Source organism: Phocoena sinus, chromosome 15 (assembly GCF_008692025.1).
Source record: "Phocoena sinus isolate mPhoSin1 chromosome 15, mPhoSin1.pri, whole genome shotgun sequence".
NCBI lineage: Eukaryota > Metazoa > Chordata > Mammalia > Artiodactyla > Phocoenidae > Phocoena > Phocoena sinus.
Window position 1 is genome coordinate 53,176,322 of NC_045777.1, and position 22,542 is coordinate 53,198,863.

Consider the following 22,542-nt stretch of genomic DNA (forward strand, 5'->3'; position numbering starts at 1 on the left):
GTTTCAAGGCGGGAAACAGCTGGTGAAAACTCAGCACTCCCCCGGCCTCCTTCCGCGGAGTAAGGAATTGCATGTAAACAAAGGACTATTTGCAGCGCCCCCCAGGGCGGCGCGAGGCCCGGGCGAGAGGGGCGCTGGCCCCCGGGGGCGAGTGGTGGCCAGGGTCTGCGCGCCTCCCCACGAGCTCCGGGTGCGGGGGCCGCGGGCGGTCTTGAAGGGCGCGGCGTGAATGGAGCGAGCTGCGGCCGAGCTACATGCGCCACTATGGGTGATGAGGTCCATCAGCTGACAGGTTGGCAAGCGTAGCAAAAAAAAAAAAAAAAAAAAAGCCAGCCACAGCGAGGAAACCCAGTCCGCGCGCCCGGGGTCCGGCGGGGGCTGCTCCGTGCAGGGTCTGCGCGCTTGGCGGCCGGCGGGGGGCGGGGGTGCGCAGCTGGGCCCGGCGAAGGCGAAGGCGGCCTGAGGTGCTGCTCCGGTCTTTTTTCTTCTTCGGTTGCAACTGCACAGAGAGGAGCTGCTCTGGCGCGCTCCCTCCGAGCCCAGGGCCCCCTGGAAACTTGCGTCATAGCCACCGCTTCCCACATGTAACTTGGGGCCGACTTCAGAGGCCGGCCAGCCCCCTCCCTCACTCGCTCCCTGCCTAGCTGCCCGCCACTGCCCGCCCAGCCTGGGTTCCGGAGCCTGGGAATCCCGGAGTCGGGGAGGGGAGGGCAAAGGGGGGCGCGCCGGGCGCCTCGGATCCCGGGGCTGCCTTAGGAAGCAGGGGCCCCGGCGGGGAGGGAAGGGTGGAGGCGGGCCAGGACGGCAGCGGCCCCGGAGGCGGGCTGCCAGCGCGGCTGGGAGGTTTGGTGGATGATGCCGGGTCGCCTCCTATGCCCCCTCGCTTTACCCCTCCTCTGGGAGGCTGGACAGCAGGCGGCACGCCCTAGCTTGGCCCAGGCAGGCGAAGGCTGCATCTTCCCATTCAGGGCGAAGCCAGTGCGAGACTTGCTCCCCCGCCAGGTTGCGCTCTCTACTAGGGGTGAAGGCCTGGAGCGGGTGAGGGAGGGACGCCTTGGCGGCGAGTTCCGTCCGCCCTTCCCGCGTCCCCTCCCCTGGCTCCTGGAGGTTGGCCCCTGGCTCAGGAAGACCGCGCTTGCCTTGGAATGTCCTCCCTCCTGCCCACCGCCTTTCCCAATCCCATCCGCCTTCCAGGTTCCGCCCAAATCGTGCCTCCTAATTGAAATACTGCTACTTATAACAATGATTACTGTTATTATTAGGAAATGTTATTGTTATTAGATATTCGGAGCACCTTGTAGATGCCTGGCAGTTTTGCGTGAATATTTTCCAATCCTTAAAGTAAGCTGTCAGGCTGCTTCTGTAAGTACAGGTCCCGGACCGTGTAACATCACACTCCCTGGGAGGCTTCACTGTGGGGACAGGAAGGATGACATCTGGGGACAACATAGGATACAGGGCCACATAACTGTGTACAATGAGCAGCGTCCACAGTGCCTGGGTGAATGAATGAACGAGAGCTGGGAGAAGTGTGTCCACCCTTTGCTCTGTCTTCTACAGAAATGCCTTGACCCAGCCTGAGCCCAGTTCCTGCGAGCACACTGTCACTCAGACTGGCCTCCCCATTTCTGCCAAAGGCGTCTTCTCATCTACAGCCCTCTGCTGTCTCAGATGCACAAACCCACACACCCCTGGCTCAGCTGCTCCTGCCCCAAGGCCTGAAATATCATCACTGCTCCCACCGCCCCACTCCAACACTCTCCCACCACTAACCCGCGTCACGGCAGTAGCACCAGAAGTCCCCAGACTCCAGGCCGTTTTCCATTCCCAGGAGGCTCTGTACACCCCTTAGTCTGATCCCTTCCCACCTCCTAATTCAGTCCATTGTGCCCTCTGGAGCCCTCAAAGGGTGTTCAGCAAAATCCCCTTTATCCTTGGTACCTGACTTTACCCCTCACCTTCTTGCTCTAAGTTAGGTGTCAGCAAACTTTTTCTATAAAGGGCGTGTAAACGTTATTTGCATGTGGAATCTAAAATATGACACAAGTGACCATATCTAAGAAACAGAAACACAGACATAGAGAACAGACTTGTAGTTGCCAAAGGAGTGGGGGTGGGAAGGGAAGGACTGAGAGTTTGGGATTAGGAGATGCAAACTATTATATATAGGATGGATAAATGACAAGGTCCTACTGTATAGCACAGGGAACTATATTCAATATCCTGTGATAAACCATAATGGAAAAGAATATGAAATATATATAACTGAATCACTTTGCTGTACAGCAAAAATTAACTCATTGTAAATCAACTGTACTTCCATAAAATTTTTTTTAAATATTTGTGTTAGTTTCCTATTGCTACTGTAACAAATTACCACAAACTTAGTGACTTAAAACAACACAAGGGAATTACCTGGTTGTCCAGTGGTTAGGACTCGGTGCTTTCACTGCCATGGGCCAGGGTTCAATCCCTGGTCAGGGAACTAAGATCCCAAAAGCTGCGCAGTGCAGCCAATTAAAAAAAAAATTATTCTCTGGAGGTCAGAAGTCCAAATGGGTTGTATTTGTCTGAAATCAAGGTGTCAGCAGGGCTGCACTCCTTCTGAAGGCTCTAGGGGAGAATCCCTTTCCTCACCTTTTCCAGCTTCTAGCGCCTGCCCACATTTCTTGGCTCCTGGCCCCTTCCTTCATCTTCAGAGTGCATCACTCCAACTTCTTCGGTCATCACATCTCCTTCTCTGACTCTGACCACCCCCACACCCTTATATGATGACCTTGGGCCCAAGCAGATAATCCAGAATAATTTCCCCATCTCAAAGCCCCTTTTGCCATGTAAGGTAACTTATTCACAGGTTCCAGAGATTAGGACATGAACATCTTGGGGAGGTCATTTTTCTGTCTACCATACCATTCTCAGTTCATGAGCCATACAAAACCTGGCAGAGGTTGCAATATGCTCCATCTATTCCACTCCTAGGTACACATCCAAAAGAATGAAAACAAGGACTCAAACAGATGATCATATACCAGTATTCACATCAGCATGATTCACAATAGCCAAGGGTGAAAACAACCCAGGGTCCATCAATAGATAAATGGATAAACAAAATGTGGTCTATTCAAACAAGGGAATATTATTCAGCCTTAAAAAGGAATGAAGTTCTGGGACTTCCTTGGTGGTGCAGTGGTTAAGATTCCGTGCTCCCAATGCAGGGGTCCCGGGTTCCTTCCCTGGTCAGGGAACTAGATCCCACATGCATGCCGCAACTAAGATTTCCCTGCCGCAACTAAGGAGCCTGCCACAACTAAGACCCGGCACAACCAAATAAATAAATAAATAATAATAAGTATTTTTTTAAAAAAGGAATGAAGTTGTGATATATACTATAGCATGGCTGAACCTTGAAAACACAATGCTAAGTGAAAAAAGCCAGATACAAAAAGTCACATGTTGTATGATTCCACTTACATGAAATATCTAATAGGCAAATTCATTGAGACAGAAAGTAGATTAGAGGTTACCAAGGGCTGGGGGGAGGGGAGATGGAGATTTATTGCTTAATGGGTATGGAGTTTCTGTTTCGGGTGATGGAAACTTTTGGAAATAGTGGTGATGGTTGCACAACACTGTGAATGTAATTAATGCAACGGAATTGTGCACTTTAAAATGGCAAATTTTATGTTTTTGACCACAATAAAAAAAAAGTTTTTAAAAAATGGTCAGTGGGGGACTTTCCTGGTGGTCCAGTGGCTAAGACTGCACTCCCAATGCAGGGGGCCCAGGTTTGATCCCTGGTCAGGGAATTAGATCCCACATGCCACAACTAAGAGCTCCCATGCCGCAACTAAAAGATCTCACATGCCACAACTAAAAAGATCCCGCGTGCCGCAACTAAGACCCAGTGCGGCCAAATAAATTTTCCTTTTCTTTTAAGTATAAAAAAAATAGTCAGTGGGCTGGATTTGAGCCGTGGGCTGTAGTTTGCCTGACCCCATTGATCCGGGGTGTGCTGCAAGCCCCTTATCTTCTCACTTTGCTCCTTTGCCAGCTTAGATTTCACAGCCCACCAACATAATCATCTTGCATGCATGCTCCCTTGTGAGTCTAACCCCCACCTGCCTTGCCCCAGCCCTGCCCCCTGGAGTTGAACAGCGCTGGGAAAAGGAAGTCCCACCATCTCACTTTTAAATGCCTGAACAAGATCCTCATTTGTGCAGCTGGCCATCCCTTCATGTTGCCCTGGTCCATCCTCCCTCTCTCCCAAAGGCTCCCGTCGCCGCCTCTGCCTCCCTCCTTGTACCAGAAATCTGCCTCCTAACCTGTGTCTGGATGCGTGTCCGCACTCTGTCTGTGCACGGAGAAACCTTCCATGTGAATTCTTCAAAGATGTCTCTCCAGCAGCTATCCCCCCACCCACCCAGCCCCTGCATCCTTACCTCGTGCCCTCTACTGGGTCGTTCCCACACCGAGAACAAGCTGTCTTTATTCCCATTTAAAAACAATAACAAAAGGGAATTCCCTGGCGGTCCAGTGTTTGAGTCGACACGCTTTCACTGACGAGGGCGCAGGTTCGATCCTGGTCTGGGAACTAAGATCCCGCAAGGCCCTCGGCACGGCCAAAAAAAAAAAGAAAGCACAATCATACATCCCCTTCCAGCTACCACTCTTATGCTGCTCTCCTTGACTGCAAAATTCCCTGTCCCAGAAGTGGGTACTAATGCTCACTCTCCCATCCTGCTCACTCCATCCGGAGCCAGGACTCCATGAAAATTGCTCTCAGTGGTGACTCCAAGGAGCCCTGTTTTCTGTCTTCACTGTATCTGATCTTTTTTTTTTTTTAGTTCCCCAAGCAGGGATTAAACCCAGGCCCCTAGCAGTGGAAGCTCGGAATCCTAACCACTGGACCACCACGGAGTTTCCTACCTGAACTTCTTGAAGTTCTTTTCTACTTGGCATCCGAGATATCCCAGGGCCACAGTCCTCAGACCTCTGTCTCTGTCTACAAACACTCCCTGCTCTTCGGACAATAGACTTCCAGAAAGGACTTGAGGCCATGCAGTGTGATTCAGAATCTAGGTTCTGCCCGAACCCCAGCTCCAGGTGTTAACAGGGTGACTGCGGGCGAGTTCCTTGACCTGACTCAGCTTCCCGGTCTGTAAAACAGACGTCGTATAGCACATAGCTTGCAGGCTGTCACGAGAAGTCGCCGACACGCCTGGCATGTCGTAGCATTAATAAGTGTTATTTCCTATTATCACTGGTACTGAGTTGCCACGGGCGGCAGTGGCCAGAGACATCTGAGTGGGCCCAGAGAGAATGACAGGGTTTGGTGATGTGCAGGGGAGGGACACAGGAGAAGCCAAGCTTTCCCCCCTCCCCGCTCAAACTTGTCACAGTGATGGGACTTCCCTGGCAGCCCAGTGGTTAAGAATCCACCTTCCAGTGCAGGGGGCATGGGTTTGATCCCTGGTCAGGGAACTAAGATTGTATATGCTGTGTGGTGCAGCCAAAAACTTTTTCTAAAAAGGCAAAAAAAACAAAAACTTGTCACAGTGAAAGGAAGCAGGCGTGTTGTAAGGTTCTTTTCTGTTGAATGTGGGGCTCCTCTCCTTTACAGTAAAGACACTCCCAGGTAGGAGCTGATGGTGTGAAAATCAGCCTGCAGACAGTTTGCCCTTTAAAAGGGGAGTCTCTGTGAAGACTGTCATCAAATAACTGCCCGTAGATGATCGGTGTTAGAAATGCAGATTATCATGTACCGAGTTGGCAGGGAGCTGGCCCACCTGCAGCAGGACTCTGGGGCTGGAGACCCTGATCAGACACTGCTTTGGAAAGCGGGTGTGGAGAAAGGGCTGGCTCGGCCTGGGGGAAAGAGCCGGGGACAGCAGTGTGGCCTGGGACACCTGAAAACCCAGCTTTCCTTCCTCTATGTTGTCAAACCCAAGCCCAATCAGCCCCCCTCCCCAAAATTCCCCATTGCTCCCCTTCCCCCAACCCCAACCCCACCCCCAAATTCCAGGTGGGAGGAGTGAATGAGAGTCAGCAGTAGGCTTTATTGATGACTGGTCTATCAAAAAACCATGGTCTATCCATCCAATGGAGTATTACTTAGGATAAAAACAGATGAAGTACTAATACGTGGCACAACGTGGATGAACCTTGACAACACGATGCTCAGTGAAAGAAGCCAAACACAAAAGGCTACATATTGTATGATTCCATTTCTATAAAATGTCCAGAATAGGCAAATCCACAGAGGTAGAAAGTAGATTAGTGGTTGCCAAGGAATGAGGAGTAGTCAGAGGGAAACGGGGAGTGGGTGCTAGTGGGTACGGGGTTTCTTTTGGGGGGTGATAAAAAATGTTCTCAAATTGATTGTGGTGACGGTTACAAAATTGTACAAAAAAAAACCCACTTAATTTTACACTTTAGATGGGTGAATTATATGGTATGTGAATTATATCTAATAAAGCTGTTATGTTGGGGGTTTTTGTTTGTTTTTTGTTTTTGTTTTTGGCTGCACTGGGTCTTCGTTGCTGCGCGCTGGCTTTCTCTAGTTGCAGCGAGCAGGGGCTACTCTTCATTGCGGTGTGGGGGCTTCTCATTGTGTTGGCTTCTCTTGTTGTGGAGCACTGGCTCTAGGCTTGCAGGGCTTCAGTAGTTGTGGCTCGTGGGCTCTAGAGAGCAGGCTCAGTAGTTGTGGTGCCTGGGCTTAGTTGCTCCATGGCATGTGGTATCTTTCCGGACCAGGGCTGGGACCCGTGTCCCCTGCATTGGCAGGCAGATTCTTAACCACTGTGCCACCAGGGAAGCCCAAATAAAGCTGTTAGGTTAAAAACAGCTTTATTGACCCTAAAGATGTCCAGAAGTCCCGGGAGCCCCAGAAATCACAGGGATCCCCTACAGCAGAGGGTTCCAGAGCTTCTTTCTTCAGCCAAAATGGGATCTGGCTGCCCTGATGGTGCGATCAGCACTGCCCTTCTCAGAACACACCTGCCTTCCTCTGAGGCTGGTTGGAGGTTCAGGTGAGAGATGGGAACCCTGAGAATGTGGATTTAAACTGCAGCCAGGAAGACTGTCAGCACAGAGGCCGAGGCAGGTTTCCACTCTACATAGCACCCGTTGGAAGGGGGGATGCATTTTTCTCAGTTTTAAACTTTTATCCTACATGTGTGTCAAGAATACTGTTCTTCTCCTTGGATAGATGATGTATTCATTTCCTGCTTCTGTGTAACAAATTTCCATAAATTTATTGTTTTGAAACAGCACAGTTTATCATCGCCAGGCGTGGCATGGCTGGGCTCTCGGCTCAGAGTCCTGCCGGGTGAAATCGAGGTGTCAGCGGGGCCGCAATCGCATCAGGGGCTAGGATGCCCTTCCAAAGTCACTGTTTGTTGGCAGGATTCAGTTCCTTGCAGCTGTAGGACTGACGTCCCATTGTCTTGTGGACTGTCAGCTCCTGAAGACCATCCTCAGGACCTTGTCCTGTGGCCCCACCATCTGAGGAAGAGAGAGAGTCCCACATGTTGATTCCCTCTCTCGCTTTGAATCTCTCTAATTTCCTCTACCACAAGCAGCTGGAGAAAACTCTGCTTTTAAAGGTCTTGTGTGCTTAGGTCAGGCCCACCTGGATAATCTACCTCAAGGGCAACTGTGCCATATAACATACCCTAATCATGGGAGTGATGCCATAGTCACAGGTTCCGCCCACACTCAAGGGGGAGGAGTATACGAGGGCAAAGGTCATTGGGGGTCATTGGAGAATTCTGCTACTACTGAGGGGGGACCATGAAGGAGAAGCACAGAAAGTTAAGGAACGTCCCTCAGGATGTACAGAGAATTGGAGATGGAGCCTGAAGAAGAATCTAAGGCCCCAACCCTAATTTGAGGCTTTATCCTCTACACAAATATGCCAGGAGTGGTGGATAGAAGGACCAGATGGCCTTTAGGGCCCCCGTTGACCTCTAAGGCTCCAGCATAATCTGGTGCATGTGGGGAACCCCAGCCTGCTTGGGGGGGGCAGGGTGGTGGGGGGTTGTGGATACCAGTCATTGGAGCAGGGATGAGGCCCCACGGAAGCAAAAAGCCCCCGCCTGGGAGAGGATCCTGAATGCTCCCAGGAAGGCAGAATGGGGGTCAGATGCTTCTGCTGTGGATTGGAGCAAACCCCAATATCCCCCAATGCCCTGGTCCCCTTTCTTACCCTAGTCACAGGGAGACCCCTGGGCCGACAAGGCTGGGGTCCCCCAACCACTAGGGGGAGCCTGGCACACACGATGCTTTTGTGCAAGCTGAGCCTGAGCACATTGGGGGAACCCAAGGCAGGTACTGGGGTGGAAGGACTGACAGCCCAGCTCCCCACACCCCCAAGGCCCTGCAGATTCTGGGGCACCAGGCTTGTCAAGGTGCCCAAAGGCCCTGACCTCTGGATGCCCGCTTCCTTCTAACAGCCCGATCTGGTTCACTTTGCTCATAAGGGAGCTCTTGGAAAGGGGACTGGAGTCCACCTGTGGCGTGTCCCCCATTTCCCCCTTTAGTCCTGCCCCCATGTTTCCAGACCTGACACTGCAGCCCATGGCGGGGGAGCTCCTGCCTTCTCCTCTCCTCTTCCTCCACCAGCTCGCCCTGTCTTGGGTCCCCCCAGGGAAATGCCCCTCTGATTTTCAACACATGGACAAGGAGGAACCAGGCCATCTGCTTCGATTGGGTGCATCCCACTGAGTTGTATAAAAACTCAGTGAGGGAATTCCCCAGCAGTCCAGTGGTTAGGACTCGGCACTCCCACTGCCGTGGCTGGGTTCAATCCCTGGTTGGAGAACTAAGATTCCGCAAGCCACTGGGTGTGGCAAAAAAACTAAAAGCAAAAAAACCAAAAACCAAAACAACTCAGCGAATGGCCACCCTGGCTGGACTTTTAGTTTTAGACAGAAATGGCTGAGTGACCACTTCCTCAGTTGATTGTAAGCTGACAAGGCGGTTATAACAATCCCACCAGGCAGCCCAGTAGCCTGGGGCACAGCATAGCAGTAAAGGGGGACCTAATGACGCCCAGCCTGGGCCCTTTAACCAGGGGTGCAGGGGAAGGGGAGGACAGAGCCTCTGGTCAACATAAAAAGAGAGTAAGTCAGCCAAGGCACCGAGGGGGTGTGGCTGGATAGGACGAAAGGTCAGCAGAGGCGCCACAAGAAACCGGGAGGGAGCATTTGGGGTTCAGGAGAAAGGCAGGAAGAAGAGGAATCGGGATGAGGACAGCTGGGGAGCTGCCGAGCTTGAGAGGTTGTCCAGTGTGCCTCTGGGCAGCAGGCTCTCCTCCCACTGGAGGAGTGGACAGGGGCGGGGAGACAAGGCGGGACGTCCAGTCCCATTTGAGGATGGAAAAGGGTGGGCTGGGACCAGCCAGGCCAGGGGAGGGACACAGGCCTTCTCTGATGAGAAAGCAGACCTGGGTGGGCTGTGAGGGGGGAGGCTGCCAGGAAATGGGAGTACCTCTCCCTGAGGAGGGGAGCTCAGAACCCTAGCGTGTCAGGAGGCATGTGTGTATGTGGGCGCGAGAGGTCTGGGCCACTGTGTGCCAGATGCTGCTCTGGCGGCTTTACCTGCATTCCCCATTTTATCCTCACTACAGGCCCCTAAATCCTGTTATACCCTGGGGACTTATCAAGGTCACCTGACCAGTCTGTGTCAGCACCTGGCTCCTTCAACAGCCTGTACTGCTGCCCCTAGAATAGCCTCCAGGCTGAGAGCGCCCCTGGTTCCAGTGGCCAGGCCCTGCCCAGGTATGGCCAGGTGCAAGAGGGGAGCTGAGGGATGTGGAGGGAGAAAACCCTGTCTGCTGAAATGACAATGTCAAGTTCACGGTGATATGGAACCCATGTTCTGTGGTTGACTGTCAGTGCCCAGACAGCCAAGGGAAGGAGCAACTCCTAGGGGTCAGGGAAGGCTTTGGATTCAAGTTTGGGCGGACAGGGAGGAAGGAGGTGAGAGAAGCTCTCCAGAGGGCAACCTGACTGGTGCAACGGACAGTTTCAAGACGGCTTTCTCCTCCTTCAACACCTCTGGACCTTGCACCCATTTGTGGCTGTGCTGCTCCCGCCAGCACACTGGGGGTTAACATCTGTCTGGTGTAGTGACCACAGCAGCAGTGGCAGCAGGCTGTGATGCCAGTAACTCAGAAGCTGAAATGTGAGAAGCAGGAGGAGAGAGGCAGGGCTGGGAAAAGCTGAGCCACCGCGGCAGCAGCAAGGAGAGGTTTCCCTGGCAGGAGCCTGCAGCTCGGTTCCAGCGGCCAGAGGAGGCCCTCCCATCCTCGGCCCACGTCCCCTCCACATCACTGCCCCTCCTGCCTCAGGCCATGGGGCTGTGGCACCCACTCAAGGTGGTTCATGATCATGGCCAGCGTCTGAGCCCTTGGGCCATGGAGCAGCAAGTTGAGGCTGCAGATCTGGGGAAGGGACAGAGGGTGTGCCCAGGCGACCAGCAGAGAATGTATGTGTGGGGCCCTGCCCAGCACTGCCGGAAGCACTGGGTGGGGAAACAGGCAGAGGGCAGAGTGGGGAGGAGGATGGGAGGTCCCTCAGGGCCGGTCCTCAGAGGTCTGGCCTTGACTTCCCCCTCCTCTGGGCAGAACTGAGTCATGGGAGCCTCCCACTGCTCCAAAGGCAGGGAGACACACAAATCTCCCCGCCCCCTCCCTGGGCCCGCTGCCAGCCTGCCTCTGCCGTGAGGACCGACCTCAACTTCCCAAGTGTGTGCGAGGTGCTGGGCACCACGGGAGGCCCTCATCTCCCTGCCGTTAGTCAGTCCCACACACGCCGTATCAGAGTTTTGGCGGGTGTGTGTGTGTGACCCGCCCCGCCCAACACAGATGAGCAAACAGAAGCTCAGAGAAGTTCAGAAATTTGCCCAAAGCCACACAGCCAGAGTGAACCTGGGCTTGTCTGACAGCAATTACCCACCATGCCATGCTCCCAGGAAGGCAAAAGGAACAAAGTCTAACGGCAGGTGACCCAGGGCTGTGCGCCAAATCCAAGAAGGCAAGAGATGAAAGGCAGCCCAGGAACCTCAGGAAAGAGGCTGCAGATGAACAAAAGGGGCAGTAATGTTTGGGGCTTGGTACCCCGTGAGGTGGTAAGAACGGCATCCAGAGGAAGCAGGGGAAAGGCCTGGTCCTGCCTGGATCTGTAGATGATGATTCTATGGTTGTAGAGATCTCCTGTAACCCCTTAAGATGCAGCCCTTGGAGCCACAGGATCACTGAGCGGGTGACCACTCACCTTGACAGATCATAGAACACTTCTGGGGCTTGAGGTTTGCATGGCCCTTGTTTGAAGAGTTAGCAACATTTACTGTGGGAGGGACTTCCCTGGTGGTCCAGTGGCTGGGGCTTCGCACTCCAGGTTCGATCCCTGGTCGGGGAACTGGATCCCACATGCCGCAACCAAGAGCCCGCATGCCACAACTGAGCCCTCATGCTGCAACTAAAGTTCCCACATGCCGCAAGGAAGATTGAAGATCCCGTGTGCCGAAACTAAGAGCGGTGGGCAAGGCTCTGCTAAAAATGTACAGAAGCACCGTAGTAGGCCCCACCGGGGCCTGTTGGCCAGGAGGCAGGAAGGTCCCAGCTCCACAGCTTCCAGCTGTGACCTTGTGTGACCTTGACTCACTTCTCTGAGCCTTGCTTTCCTCACCTGCAGAAGGGGGATCATGCCAGCACCAACAGAGAGGGCTGCTGTGAGGATTAAATGGGTCATTTGTCAAAATGCACTTAGATTGAAAAACTTCACCTTCACAAAAACTTGTACATGCATGTTCATAGCAGCATTATTCACAAAAAGTAGAAACAACCCAAATGTCCTTTGATGGATGGATGGATAAACAAATGCTGATCCATCCATACAGTGGAATATTATTCACCTATAAAAAGGAATGAAGCACTGACACAGGCTACAACATGGATGAACCTTGAAAACACGATGCTCGATGAAAGAAGCCAGACACAAAGGACCACATATTGTGGGACTCTATTTATTGGGGTGGCCAAAAAGTTCGTTTGGTTAATGAATATGCTGTTCAATAAAGTTCTTAGTGGAAATGAAAAATGTCTTTTATTTCTACTTAAAACCAAATGAACTTTTTAGCCAACCCAATATATGAAATGTTCGGAACAGGCAAATCTGTAGGGTCAGAAAGCAGACAGGTGATTGCCAGTGACTGTGGTGGGGAGGGGAGGAATGGGGAGTGGTTACTAATGGGTTCAGGGCTCTTTTTTGTTTTGTTTTGTTTCTAAATCAATTTTTTTTTTCTTTTTTTGGCCGCACGGCACGGCTTTTGAGAACTTAGTTCCCCGACCAGGACTTGAACCCAGGCCCTTGGCAATGAAAGCGCGGAGTCCCAACCACTGGATCGCCAGGGAATTCCCAAAATCGATTTTATTTTTTAAAGCAGTTTTAAGTTCAGTAGTTTTTTTTTGTCTTTTGGCCACACCTCTTAGTTCCTTGACCAGGGATCGATCCCACACCGCCTGCAGTGGAAGCACGGAGTCTTAACCACTGGACCGCCAGGGAATTCCCTAAGTTCAGTAGTTTTAAGTTTTTAAGCAATACTGAGCAAAGGTTCAGAGATTTCCCATACACCCCCTGCCCCCACTATCAAATCCCCCATGTAAACGGTACATTTCTTACAACTGATGAATATCCTGGGGTTCCTTTTGGGGGATGATGAAAATGTTCTGGAATTAGATGGTGGAGATGGATGCACAACTCTGAATATACTAAAACCCACTGAATTGTATTATTTTAAAGGGGTGAATTTTACGGGACGTGAATTCTACCTCAATTTTTAAAAAGCACTTAGTAAGAGTCATGGACATATACACACTAACAAACGTAGTAGGGTGGATAGCTAGGGGGAAGCAGCCGCAAGGCACAGGGATATTAGCTCGGTGCTTTGTGACAACCTGGAGGGGTGGGATGGGGAGAGTGGGAGGGAGGGAGACGCAAGAGGGAAGACATATGGGAACATATGTATATGTATAGCTGATTCACTTTGTTATAAAGCAGAAACTAACACACAATTGTAAAGCAATTATACCCCAATAAAGATGTTTAAAAAAAAAAAAAAAAAGCACTTAGTAAGAGCTCAGAAAACGTAGCTCTCGTTACTGTTACTATGTCCTTCAACTTCAGAGAGTCTGTCATTTAATGGAAGAGACCAGATGAACACATCAAAAAATGTTTGACACCCAGAAGAGAGCCGGGCAGCCTGGTCCCAGCCCGGGACAACTGTTGTAGAGTCATGATCAGGGCGTGCAGGACGTGAACGAGTGACCGATGCAGGAGCCCCCAGTCGCCACGCTGGCTGATGTGGAGATAAGCTCCGCACAGAGGTACCGACACCACCACGTCCAGAGGAGAATAACCGTGAGTGCGGGAGTCTTGTCAGGAATCCAAGGAGATGGCATTTGGGCTATGAGTCAGAGGACGTGGGTGGTTTGGTGGGGATGAGCAGGCACCCACAGATGTGTGGCATCCCAGAGGGATGCTGGCAGGCAGGCTGGCAGGAGTGGAGGGCGCTGAGCCCTGGGGGAAGGCGGGGGACACTCCTTGGAGCACTCCCTGTGCCCCGAGCAGATTGTGGGAGGAGCTTTACTTCAGTTCACAAATGGTTGCAGAAAGCTTACAGGAGGCTGGCCCTCCACCCTCCCAGAAGCTCTAGGTTCCCAGGAGGTGTCCAGGAGGTTTGGACCACTCTGGGCACCGAGTTTCCTCTTCTGAGCCACCCCCCAGGTTCCAGGGTTCCAAGAGAGAGAATATAGGAGATGGACGAGCCTGGGTCAGGCCCTTCACCACCTAACCCCCCCCCCCCCCACACACACACCCATGTCAAATGACCAGGTTTATGCTGTGGCACGGGAGGGAAAGAGGCAGCCACTCCCAGGAGTAGAGCTTGGGCCCCTCCTCCAGCCCCAGGTGGAGCTGACGGCACACGGAGGCAACTCCCAGAGGCAGGCCTGAGCCTGCAGGCTCACAGGTGAGGCCCACCCGCTGCTCCCTCTACCCCTTTCCTGTCCCTCCTGCCTCCATCCTCTGTCCCAAGTAGTCCCTAACTCTCTCCTGGGAGAAGCTCCTTGGAGGAGAGAAAGGAGCGTGCACACACGCATGCGTACACACATACACACACACACACGCATCATCCTTTCAGCCCACAGGGCAGATCACACAGCACCTAGATACAGGGAAGAGAAAGGGGCCTAGGCTAGTTAGCATTGAACCTTCTCCAGGCCAGGCAGGTGCCAAGGGATTTGCAAGCATTGTCTCAGTCAATCCCAAAAAGAATCCTATGAGATTTCATAGATGAAGAAAATGAGCTTCTGAGAGCTTAAGGAATTTAGCCAGTGGGACACCCCAGTAGGTAAGAGCCATAACGCCAAGCACAGTGCCTGGCACAAGCCCCAGGAGGCAGTTCTGTGGAAGCAGCTCAGCAGAGCACTGTTTCTGCCCACCCCCTGGCACTGGGTCTTTTGGGGGACCCCTCCCACTCCCACTTTCTCCGTGTGGCTCTTGGGGCATCGGCCCTGCACTGCAGCGAGCTCCTGACCCAGACCTGTCTCATCAGTGTCCAGGATGAGATGGGCCCCAACTGGGCCAACAAGAGGCAAGCCTAGGGTCTCGCTGGCGCCCCAGGGAGAGGCAAGCTAGGAGTTCGCAGGCCTTGGGGAGCGAAGGCCCGAGAGTAAACCCACACAGAGGACACTGGGCCAGGAGATGCAAGCCAGTGTCGCAGGGCCATTGCTGAGCACTGGACCAGCTAGGCCCTCGGCCTTTGCGGTTATATGAGCTCTCTGAAGGAAGGTCTGACTGCAGAGCTCACACTGTTTCCCTGCCCCACGCTGTCCCCTTAGGGGCCCTGGTAGCTTAGGAGCTGGGATAAGGCTGGGGATGGGGCCTCACCTCTCTCCCAGAATCCTGGGGTGGGGGGGTGGGGAGTGTGGGACCCTCTCAGCCTCCTCCTCCCTGGCTCATCGCTCAGTTTGACCTTCAAAGTTGACATCTGCTTCCAAGACTCCGTCTCTCCTCCTGGAATTTAGCCTCCAGATGTCGGATCCGAGGCAGTAGCGGTGGCTGCCTGGCTCCCCCCAGAGTGAATCAGCCACATTCCAAAGGTGCAAACACAGACACCGCGCCCTCGACAGCCTGGGGCTGCAGACTTCCTCCCCAGGCCCGCTCCCGGCCCCAGCTCCCGCTCCGCTCTCCTCCCCAATCGCCTCTTCCCAGCCAGACCAGGCTTTGGGCTTCCTTTCCAGGGACATTCTGGAAAAAGAATGCCACTGGGCCCGGGAGACACCCTGACCCGCCCTGCTGGCTCTGTCCCCTGCAGCGAGCATGAGCACGGACCCCAGCCTGGGCGCCCCCAGCTGTTATCAGTATATGTGGCTCATTCACACAGCAGGAATTTACTGAGCACCTACTATGCGGCAAGCAAGATAGAGACAAGTCCCTGACCTCACGGAACTTAGCCCAGCAAGAGAGTCAGACAGAATCAGGTCCACAGACAGAAAATAATTCCAAGTGCGGGCACAGCTCTAAAGGAAAGAAAGAAGGGACTGAGACAGATGACAAGGGACAAAGGGAGGGTTGTGGGGGCCTCTCTCAGGAGTCACATGGAAGCTGAGTCCTAAAGGATGAACGGAAACCTTATCTACAGGGTCACTTCTCGGCGATCTTGTCGTGGGAACCACAGCATAGCAACCCCAAATAATGTCCCCCGATCGCTCAGCAAGTTTTTGAGTCCTTGTGCTCGTGCCTTCTGTCAGCATTAATGCAGGGGTGTCTGGCTAATATTTTTTTTAATAAAAGCTTTATTGAGATATAATTCACATAGTACACAATTTACCATTTTAATGTATACAATTCAATGGTTTTCAGTATTTCAATGTAGTGCAACCCTCACCACAATCAATTTTAGAATATTTTTACTACCCTCAAAGAAACCCTGCACTGCTTACCAGTTACATCCACACCCCTCTGCCCCCAGCCCCTGGCAAGCACACATCTACTTTCTGTCTATGGACTGGCCTATTCTGAACATTTCCTAGAAATGTAACCATACAATATGTGGCCTTTTGTGTCTGGCTTCTTTCACTGAGTATCACATTTGCGAAGTTGATCCACATGGTAGCCTGTGTCAGTACTTCATTCCTTTTCTTGCCTGAGTAATATTCCATTGTGTGGATAGACCACAATTTGTTTACCCATTCAACTGTTGATGGACCTTTGGGTTGTTTCCACCTTTTGGCTATTGTGAATAATGCTGCTGTGAACATCCACATATGAGTTTTTGCATGGACATGTGTTTTCATTTCTCTGGGGTGCACACCTGGGAGTGGAATCACCAGGTCAAATGGCGACTATGCTGAAGAACTGCCAGCACCTGCACCACCTGACATGCCCACCGGCAGTGGGAGAGGGTTCCAATTCCTCCCTCTTCTCCTCAACACTTGTTATTGCCCCTCCTTTTTTGTCACTGCCATCTGCTGGGTTGAAGTGGTATCTCATGGGGTACCCAACTGCATCCCCATTCCTTTCATGCCTGCACTGCCCCCACCCCCTGGAGATTCCAAGGCTTACCAGCCCTACAGCAGGTCGGGCTATGATCCACTTCCTCCTTCACAAGGGTCAAACCCAAATCCAGTCCAATGCCTGCAGGCCTTTAGGTACAAGGAGCAGTGGGGAGGCGAGATGGGGGGTGGGGTGTCCTGGTCTGTGACCCCAGGGCAGAGTGAGGAAGAGGGGCCTTGGGCAATTTCCTACAGGAGCTCCTATGCATCTCAGCCTATCTGCGCCTTCACAGACAGGGCAGGGCTTCTTCTGTTCCTTCATTGCCCTAGATAGTAGGCACACATTCATTCACTCATTCAGCATAAATAATTGCCAAGGGCTCCCCTGGTGGCACAGTTGTTAAGAATCTGCCTGCCAATGCAGGGGATACTGGTTCGAGCCCTGGTCCGGGAAGATCCCACATGCTGAGGAGCCACTAAGCCCTGCACGCCACAAATACTGAGCTTGTGCTCTAGAGCCTGCGAGCCACAACTACTGAAGCCCGCACGCCTAGAGCCTGTGCTCTGCAACAAGAGAAGCCACCGCAATGAGAAGCCTGCGCACCACAACGAAGAGCAGCCCCCGCTCGCCACAACTAGAGAAAAGCCCGCACGTAGCAATGAAGACCCAACGCAGCAAAAAAAAAAAAAAAAATTTGCTGAATGAATGAATGAATGAACAGAAGATGAAGAAAGAGAACCCAAAGAGGGGATTAGCAGATAGACGCTCAGGCTCTTGGGTGAACTGGTTTGCACTTGAATCCCACTTCTGCTACTTTGTAGCTGTGTGCCCTTGGGCCAATCACTTGGCTTCTCTGAGCCTCCCCTGCCTCATCTACAAAATGGGCCTGACAGTGACTTCCTACCTGACAGCATGGTTTTGAGGATTAAACGTGGTGATAAAGATCAAGCAGTATTCCAGGCCAAGGACTTCTAGAGACGAGGTTATGAAACATAAATCCTCACAAGAACCTTGTGAGATAGGACTATTATTACCAGCTTTGACATTATAGACAGGAAACAGGAACTCTGGGGGCTCAAGGAATCTGTCCAGTTAGAATACTGGGAATGGCAAAAACCAGGATCTGGGGAATCCCCTGGTGGACCAGTGGTTGGGGCTCCATGCTTCAACTGCTGGGGCCTCGGTTCCGTCCCTGGCCGGGGAACTAAGATCCCAAAAGCCAGGTAGCGTGGCCAAAAAACAAAAAAACAGGATCTGAACCAAGACCCCTGACTCCAGGCGGGGACACTGACCCAACGCCACGTGGCCCCTGACACAGATGGAGGGAAGCCGGGCAGCCTCCGAGCAGGTGACAGATGGGCTGGTCTTGATGCAGACCTGCCTGTTCAACTGATGCCCCTGGGCTCAGAGTCTGGTTCTCAGAAAGTGGGCAGGCCGCTGGGGAGCCCAGAGGCCCCTAACAGTGGGTGGACGGATGGAGGGACACCAGAGATGCTGCCAAAGCAGAAGCTGACCATGCCTGGGGGGATTGGGGGAGAAGAAAAGGTGCAAAGAGACCTCAAGGCTGCAAGCCTGGGGCACTAGGACAGACACCAATGAGGGGAGTCAGGAAGATGAGGCAGTACTAAGAGTTTTATCAGGGAAAGCAAAAAGAAGTCAGAAGTGTCCAGAAGGGAAGCCCGGCTACTGAGAGGGGCACTCTTTCCTCTACCAGCGTGTGCGGCATAGAAGGAGCCTGGCAGAACCCACAGCGGCTGGACCACTCTAGGGTGACAGGTGTTACCAGATTCCCCTCAAGTCAAAGACCCTACATCGAAGAGCTCCAGGGGGCTAGCTGAGGGGAGATATCAAGCTATATATAGCTATATATCCCCTAAAAATGTAGCCCTGGTGCACCCCGAAGGCTGGGTGTAAGTTTGGGGTGCTCTCCTGAATAGAGATGGGGTTCCCCTCACTTTTGCCTCTGCAACTGAGGAAAGCATCAAGCCGAGAAGGCCCAAGGATGGAACCCTAGGGAATACCTGGTTTTAGGGGGCCACAGGCAGGGGAGGCAGTGCAGACCCCAGAGAGCTTCAGGTGAGCAGGAACACAGGCTGTTGCAGAGAGGCGGCTGGGAGGAGGTCTCCACAGGAAGTGCTGCCGAGGGGACAGCTCAGCACTCAGCAGGTTATGGGGTGGCCTGCTCTCTGGGGAAACTTGGCTGGGGAGGGATGGAGGCAGGACTATCGCTTGAGAGTCTATCATTTATTTTCTTTTTTTTTTTTGCGGTACGCGGGCCTCTCACTGCCGTGGCCTCTCCCGTTGCGGAGCACAGGCTCCGGACACGCAGGCTCAGCGGCCATGGCTCACGGGCCCAGCCGCTCCGCGGTATGTGGGATCTTCCCGGACCGGGGCACGAACCTGTGTCCCCTGCATCGGCAGGCGAACTCTCAACCACTGCGCCATCAGGGGAGCCCCTCATCATTTATTTTCAACAGGGGAGAAGCTCAGCTGATGACAGCACCCCAACGGAGAGTGGAATGCATTTAAATTCAGTCGTGAAAAGCATTTACACACACCAGGCTCCGGATTTGCTAGAAGGGGTTTCTCACAGCTGCCTGGCTGGGAAGTCCAGGACAGTGGTTTTCCAGGTTTAGTCAGAGGCCCACGTGCATCTGGAGCTTGTTAAAAATGCAGATCCCCGGGCCCCACCCTGGACTTACCGGTTCAGTAAGTCTCTCAGTTTGAGAATCCACTGGGGCTGTAAGGCTCAGAATATCACCAGCTCAGTAGGCGACAATGCAATGCACGGAGACTCACCTGAGGGGACCAGCCCTCTCCTCTTTCCGGCATTCTATCCACATTTATCCACATGAGTCTCAGGACTCACATGTGCCGCCTCAGACCTCTAGACCTCCACCCAGACACTCCCACACTCTTGGCCCACCTGGTCAGTGACCAGAACTCCAGCTGCCCCCTTAGTTAAAGGCCAGGGTGTACGGGAGGTCCTAGGTGCCCAGGTAGAGTGAGAGTCATTCACCTGACCCCCAAACTTCATGAGGAGGAAGCCCTCTACCGGCGCCCCCAAGGTGCCTCTGGCCCCACCTGCACCAGTCCCACCGTGAGAAAGGACTGACCAATTTGATCCAGACACAAAGGCCTGGTGACAAGGTCTGGGGACGGTGTGGCTGAGAAGAAAAGCAGAAAGTGTCTCCATCCCCTTTGGTCATCATCCCGTCTGCCACCCCTACAACCTCAGAGTATGTGTGTGTGTGTGTGTGTGTGGGTCTCCAGGCCAAACACGAAATGTATCCCCTCTACAGGGGTGAATCAGCTCCCAGAGGGGCAGGGCTTGGGCTCTGCAGTCAAATGGTTTGGACTAGGATCCCATCTCTGCTCTTTTACAGCTGTGCATGCTCAGGCAAACCACTTAACCTTTCTGAGCATCTACCAAACAGGCCTGACGGTAAGTTCTGCTGTGGTCCTGTACCACCAGGACCTCTTACTGACCGGAGACTCCAACACAGGGGGCTGGGTCGCACCCCTAACCCTCCCAGGGCCACATTTCACACCACAGCCCAAAGGCCAAGGCTGGAGGCTGTGCCAGGCTGGAGAAGGGGCAAATTGCAGAAGACTCATCATCCTTGCCCCATTAGAAACCCACAGCCCTTCTCGGGATCAGAGGCACAAGCAGATCTTCACAGGAGCACGAAAACATTTTCCCCCCTTCCCAAAGCAGAGAACCGGTCAGCATGGCCAGCAGAGCCAGATCGGTAGCCCTGAGGCTCTGACCCTCTGGTCTGCGCAGCGGTCAGAGAATGTGCTGCAGGTGCAGACATGGGCGGGTTTCGTGTGTTTTGTGTCTGTGCGTGTGCGTGTGAATCTCTCCAGACTCACAGGGATGTTTGGGGGATTCTGCTTGTTCTGCACTTGCTGGCCGGCACACAGCCTGCCTGGCTGACTCCACCTTTTTTACTGCTCCGGAGCACTCAGCCGCACCGGGCTCCCCCCAACCACCCCCAGAAGCAGCCTCTTCCAGGCTCTGGGCCTTCTGCCCTCTCTCCCCAAAGTCACTTGTACCTGCACCAGAGCCGAAAGGGGGACAAGTGCTTCCCAGACAACAAAAGCCTCTCCCAAGAGAACAGACATCCTCGAAGGCTCCTGCTACGCCCTTGTTCTGTGCACTGATTTCAGGCTCGGTTTCAGGTCCCCATTTGCTGGGTATGAATTACAGCCAGCTGGCTTTTGCGCAGATGGTCAGCAAAAGGACCTTGCCCACTCATCTTTCACTTCAGGAGGTCAATAACACCCTCTCCCTCTAGCACTCTGGGAGGAAACTGAGGCGCGCGGCACAGAGGACCGGACTTGGTCAAGGTCACCCTACCCTGGGCCTCCTGGGTGTTTCAGGCAATCACGCCAGTCTCCTTGGGCTCCAATGCTGTGTGACCTTGGGCAAATTATTTAGCCTGCCTGAGCCTGATTTCCTCTCACACAATGGTAGCGCCCACATCTGGGCTGTCCTGAGGCTTAAAGGAAATAATATGTATAGAGCACCTAACACTTTGCCGGGCACCTGCTCAACACTGAGCCATTACTGTCATGATTCCGTCTTTTCTTTCTATCCCCTCTCTCCACTCCAGGCACACCGGCCTCAAGGCCCGGCTGCCCCCAACACCACCAGGCACCGGTTGTTCCCTCGCTTCCTCTGGGACTTCGCTCAAAAGTCACCTTCTCAAGGTCCCTCCTAGCCGCCTGGTGGGTGTCCATCCCCCGCTTTTGTCCTCACCCTGACACTCATCCGACATAGTGGACATTCTACTGATTCACCCGCCGGCCTCTCGCCCTGGAGCACAAGCCCTGTGAGGGCAGGGCTTTTGCAGCCCTCTCCACCCCGGGTGCCCGCGCTGGAGTGAACGAATGGTTCCTATCGCGTCTACCCGGCTGCGGGAGCGCCTGGGAGCCTGGTTCAGGGGCCAGATTTCGCCCTGGGGGCCGCCAGGCCGGGCCGGAGCAAGAAGGGCAGCGCGCGCTGGGGCCGCGGGCCGGGGTGGGTAGCGGGAACCGGGACTCCGGGGGGCGGTGCCGGGGACAAAGGGCGGCCCTACCTGCGAGAGGGGTGCGGGTACCTCCCCCAGGGCGGCTCCGGCGCGTGCCCGCGAGGTCACGTCCGGGGCGCGCCGGCCGGAAGGAGGCCCCTCGCGGGGTGTGAGGGGCGGAGCGTCTGCGGCATGGCCACGCCCCCGGTCGCGGGCCCGAGGCGAGGGCGGAGCCAGCTGGGTCGGGGCCGCCTCGCACTTCTGCTCTCCCCCGCCGGCTCATTCATATTCATGAGGCTGTGAGGGGCGGGGACCGGCTCCCCCGCGGTGCCCTGCCCCGCCCCCCTCCCCGCCAAGCTGCGGATCCCGCCTCGGCGGAGGCTCCGGCCCCAGTGGGGCGCCCCCGGCTTCCGCCTTGGGGAGGGAGTTTCCACTTGGTCACGACTCAAAAATGTGTCGCTCCCGCTCCTCCGCCCCATCGTCCCTGCCTGGGATGGGGGGGGGGGGTCTCCTCCCTCGGAAGACAGCGGGGCGGGGTCAGGGGCGGGGCGGCTCCTCCTTCCTGGGGCAGGTCCGTAGGGATGGGGCTAACCCTTCCCTCCAAGTTAGCGCCTGTAATAATCTTCATTTTTAAAACATAATAATAGTTCTAACTTATTGAGCGCTTACTCTGTGCCAGGCACTGTGCATGTTTATATGAACTACCTATTTTAACCCTCCCAACAGTCCAACTCAGATAAGTACAGTACTGTCAGAACCAGAAGGTCAGAAAGTTGAGTGACTTACCCACCACCACACAGACGGCCTTGGGCTTTTTCCGGAAAGGTAGGTACCAATAGGTTGGAGGGGCAGGTGCTTGTACCCCCCCACCCCCCCTTGCAGGAAATGGGCTTACTTAAGGCACTCCTGGCTAGCTGGGCGTGGCTGAGGGGTGGGTCTGAACGCCTCATTCAAGGGAAAAGCTACAG

General features: G+C 53.8%; 1 long non-coding RNA gene across 1 annotated transcript; it reads right to left on the reverse strand.

Annotated features, from left to right (window-relative positions):
- Positions 1 to 6,036: 6,036 nt before the first annotated feature.
- On the reverse strand, positions 6,037 to 21,715 carry LOC116739502. The gene is made up of 2 exons (XR_004345607.1): positions 21,644 to 21,715; positions 6,037 to 7,503 (listed from the first exon to the last, which is right to left on the reverse strand). It is a non-coding gene; the product is annotated as an uncharacterized LOC116739502 (long non-coding RNA).
- Positions 21,716 to 22,542: the final 827 nt, after the last annotated feature.